A 5,152-nucleotide genomic window follows, 5' to 3' on the forward strand; every position below is an offset into this window, starting at 1 on the left:
AACCAGATCCAATGACTGGCTTTCTCTGCTGTCTCCTGAAGGGAGTTTGTGAGTTCGTTGCTTTTCTTTGCAGTAAGTCCTGCCACTCTAATAAATGAGGTAATGAACTCTAAATCTATTATTTCTTTAAAATCACTAACATGTGACTCTATTGTTTTTACCCTTGTAGTCTTCAAGATATCAAGAACGTTATTGTGGCACGTATGTTTACAATTTGTGTCATGACAAGGTGGAATCAGACGCTCGTCAAATATTTTTTAGCAGAAAGAGTTCTTGGTATAATGATAAAGCTTGTTAATTTGCCTTGCTGTTGATGAAAGAAAATCTCATCTGCTGTCTGGAATACAAATTGGGATATTTGCGATTGAATGAGATGGGGTCGCCTGCTGGTGTCTGCAGCAAAATTAGCGAGAAAATGACCGTCAAAGTTTAATGACTTCTAAAGCTTGAGGGGTTTTTTAAACAGCAACTTTACATTTTCTTGTGCCTTCAATCAAAGTTTTACAGTAAAATTCATTCATAATTCGGCACTTATATGATCTTATTGTGTTTCAAGTGCTGTAAAACACTTACTAAAACTAAAACATTCATACATAAATGTGTTTTTAAATGGGCATAACAGATAATACTGATTTTAAAAAACGACAAAAAATCGAACAAAATAATAGCAGAGTGACCAGAAAAATCTCGGTTTCTTTGGTTTCCTTATTTTGACGAGCGCCTGATTTCACCACGATCCCCCACATTTTTCACTCACCTTCTGTCGTTACAATAGACGTCCTTCCTTGACTTCCATTCGTGAGTGCTAGAGACAAACAGTGGGGTTAGCAAACAAATTGGCAAGATTAAACTTGCCACATGTCTAAATTTTAACGTTTCCATCCCCGTGCGCGTATATTTTCAGCAGCGTTTGTACTCCCCACTGTCCCAAGAGCGTATATTCAAGTTTCGGTGGATACCGAATTTGCACATTTTTCGAAATTAGGGAACCTACTTAAACCTTAATTCTTATAATATTAATATTAATTTTGTTCATTGACCTTTACACTTTGTTAGATCTTTATTATATTATTTTCGAAACCTCGTTACATTGTCCCTCGATGTTTTCCATATTAGGAAGCCTACATGAAAGGACTTCAAAACTCCGCTTGTCAGAGACGTTTTCGTTGTGGTTAGGAATGTTTTCATACGGCCAACAATACTATCCCGCAATTTTTATAGTTAATGGCCTTCTAACTATGTTATCACTGTACTTAAGATGTTTCAGAAGAATTAGAGATGGTCTATTTTTTTCCAGAAATTATTTGCTGCAGTGTGAACTCATTCGGGATGAAACGTTTATTTTTCCCTTGCATAGAAAGATGTAGAATAACTTTGGGTTATAATTTGTTTTTGAATTTTGAATTTACAAATATTTTTTATTATTTATTCATAGGTTGTTTTTTTTTTTTTTTGGGGGGGGGGTTATTGTTTTGTTTATTTATTTATTTACTGTTTTTATTTGTTTTGTTTCACAAAATTCCGAACTTCAGAAATTGTTCAATAATCTGTGCCACAACTTACTGTGCAGTAAATCTGCAAGGAGATGTTTCAAGGAGTCTAACATTTTTTTGCTGGAATATTCTTACTTTTCTGAAAACTGCGACTCGGCCGTTGACTTCACATAAGAAAGATGTGGCATTTGAGAAACGAGGGAAAAAGGGATCATCCAGAAGGATACGAATCCTATCACTTGTCAATAGATCATGTTTGGATCAGCAGCGGAAATGGAGCGAGCATTTGTCAGCCTGTGAAGGATCTCTTTACAAGTAAAACGTTTTAGATCATTCTTTATAGCATCTTTGAAGCATCAACCCTCCACTCCCACCCCACCCCTGCACCCCGAAATTCAAATTCCCGCATCCTCACATTCTTTAGATACTTTGCACTGAATTCTGAACACTGAAAGGTGGCTGTGAATTGTGAAAAGGGGGGGGGGGCAGGGGGTTGGGGAGTGTATGGAGGTGAATCACAAGATTTTTTTCTCATAACACATTCCTGTAAAACAGCAAACGCACTTTTTGCCACTCCTGCTTTAACCATCGCCGCCCCCCCCCCCCTCTTAACCCCACTTCCATCTCCATGTTTCAAATATTCAAACGTCCTCACTTTTAAAGTCTGTGAGTAAAATGTTAAGTGTGAAAGAATTCACTTTTTTTGGAATCGTTTCCTTTCAGGTGCAGCTCTTTGACTGTTTTTGTCAATCTGTTAAAGTGAGTGGTGTCGGGGATTTTTTAAACTCTCAAACATTAACATTCTTAGCACGACACCTTCTGATCTGAACCCTGAACCCTCTCTCCCATTCCCCACTCCCACCCATCCACAACCCACTCCCGCCACCAACCCAACCCCTTACATCGTTTTAACTTGCTATTGAGTTGAGACAGTTACTAAAAAAAACAGCCAAAAACTTCCTGCACCCCTCCCCCCCCCGGAAAAACCCCCAAAACAAACAAACCCCTCCCCCCCCCCAAAAAAAAAGCCAACAAACTAACAAACAATAAAACCAATTGGACAAAGGATGCCCTCTTTTTTTCCAATGCATTTACAAGATTTTGCCTCTCCAAACAATATCTGTGCAACGATCTAGCTGTTCTTCTAGAATAGTGTAGTTATATCGTCAAAGCAGAGCTGCCCAATTTGTGTTACACGTGCCATGGAAATCTAGATAAGACTAAGAGCGGCAATGATTGGTATTGTCAAAGGAAACGGGTGAATCCTTGCTTTCCTATTAAGACACATTTTTATCTTAACACTATAAATTAGTATCGTGTTTTCGCCCCGAAAGAGATGATAAGTGCACGCTATAATTTATTAATTATGCCAAAAATACCTTCGGCAGATAGCGTCAATTTTTTGTCTTCTCTGTCGCCACCAATCGCCAATTAATTTCTTCTGGCGGTTATACGTCCTTTTGTTAATGAATTAACTGACTGGCTGATTGATTGGGTTCTTTTTAATCAATTTATTTGTTTTTGAACATACTTCACTTGCCCTACTAGTTCTCATATCTCATATTATGTAACTGGCAATTCACACACAAAATTGACCGCAAGGCGGCTATGCATTGTTAAAAATATAAGTAATAGTTATATTTCGGATCTAACTAGTATCATAATGTAAAAGAAAAGTACAACGCTTATAATAATAGATCTCGAGTTAGAATGAAATAATGTCTTTATCAACTTGCCTGAGAGGCTTATTTAATACAAGAATCTTTATTTGTGTTTCTCACTTTCAGTTGTGTCAGACGTCAGAACTTACTACAGGCAACCTATCTTTACATTGTTAAAGTTTTCATACTTAACTCCGTAAGGTAAATGTAAGAATAATAATAAATACAAATGAAACGTGGTAGTTCATGCATGAGAACGTCAAATCTCAAATCCAAGACAAAGAGTGGGGGAAAAACGCACACACGTGAATTACTCACCCGTCTGCCCTTTGCTCACCAAGACAGAATCCACGTGCATGGCACAACACACCAATAACACACAACCAACACACCATAAACACACCATTGGGGAGGAAGAGGGGAAAAGAACATAAGCAAGACAAACTGACTCTGTCAAAATGCTGCGTACAATGCTGGTGGATTATGACAAAAGCCGAAGGGAAGTTTCATCAACAGAGGGATATATCTAAACATTTTTTTCATAGGGCACGCAAACGTTAAACACTGTCACACTTTCAACTAACATGCCGAGCAACAAATACACAAAGAGGGGAGAATCTGGTAGAGGAACAGTTACATTTTACGCATCACTCAGTCATTCTTTAGAATAGTGTCTTAAGTAATTATAAACAAATAAATAATTATAATATTAACACCGTCATTAACCCAATTTAGACTAGTTTTAGTTAAGTACTGGGCTGCTTTAAACTTTGTTAGGGTCATCCCACCCACAGAAGGATGCACGTTTGTCGTGGACAAACCAAGATACTATCTGTACGTCCTGGGGTCATTTGTACCCCCGGGGTTGTATTCTTCACATTTTAGAATACTTTTTGTTCGAAGATCTCTTTAAAACGTTCAGTATTCCTCAAAAAATCATTTTGACAGACTGCTATGCAAAGCGTACGGATTGGATTAACGAGTAATTTTCCTCTTTGGAAAGATGTGGCACAGAGTTCCCCACGTCGTATGGATACGATGGTAAAACACGACGTACGAATAGGGCAAAGTAGTAGCACAAATTTCCCCACGTTGTATGGATACGATAGTAAAACATGACGTACTGATAGAGTTAACAAAAAGTTCCCAATAAAGACTTGAACGCTGGTCTTTTGTCTTCTAGCTGCATGTAGCGGCAAAACACCTAATTGCTACACCACAGACACTGGTGTGTTTGGAGGGAGGGAGTATGCACCAGGTTTTCGCGTTGTCATGGGAACGGATGCGTTTTCTCATTGTTTTTTTTATGTATTTTCTTTTATTACTATTACTTTTTTTTTCTTCTCACAGAGAGACATAATATCATAAATATTGCGATGGAAGCAATCTCGAAGAAGTTTCTAACCCCGACTGTATTTCTCCATTTTGTGAGCAGGTCTGTATCTACATCCCAGACCAATTACACATCACAGACATGCGCAAATGGCGTCATCAATCAGATATGATGACCACAATATAAAGGAAAGAACGAATGGGGAAGCCGGAGAGAGAAAGGCGCGGCGGAAAGAGGATTTTGAGACAGAGAGAAAGAGAGAGAGAGAGAGACAGGGAGAGAGAGAGAATGAGAGAGAGAGAAATAGAGAGAGAGAGAGAAACAGAGAGAGAGGGAGTGGAAGAAAGAGAGAGAGAGCAGGGAAAGATGGAGAGAGACACATATACACACAGAGGGAAAAAGAGAGAGAGAGGGAGAGAAAGAGAGAGAGAGAGAGAGAGAGAGAGAGAGATAAAGAGAGAGAGAGATAAAGAGAGAGAGAGAAGATAGGGAGAGGGTGGCGTTAAGACCTGTAACGGGCACAATTATCCGATAAATACATTGCTGATGATGTCAAGGTGGCCACGTCTGTTGGTTTTTTGTTCTCGATATTTCCAGTTCTTTTGCCGGGGGACTGGTCTTTCTAGCCCGGACAATGGCCCGCGGTAATAGGCATTTTGCGAGTG

The 5,152-nt window shown here is 38.9% G+C and overlaps 1 long non-coding RNA gene across 1 annotated transcript in view; it reads right to left on the bottom strand.

The window, feature by feature from the left end:
- Window positions 1–2,317, bottom strand: part of LOC101854911 — a 43,771-nt gene extending 41,454 nt beyond the window's left edge. The window contains exon 1 of the long non-coding RNA XR_221133.3: window positions 758–2,317. This is a non-coding gene — a long non-coding RNA (uncharacterized LOC101854911). The remainder of the gene's footprint in view (window positions 1–757) is intronic.
- Between the last annotated feature and the right edge of the window lie 2,835 nt (window positions 2,318–5,152).

This window comes from Aplysia californica, unplaced genomic scaffold (genome assembly GCF_000002075.1).
Source record: "Aplysia californica isolate F4 #8 unplaced genomic scaffold, AplCal3.0 scaffold01043, whole genome shotgun sequence".
NCBI lineage: Eukaryota > Metazoa > Mollusca > Gastropoda > Aplysiida > Aplysiidae > Aplysia > Aplysia californica.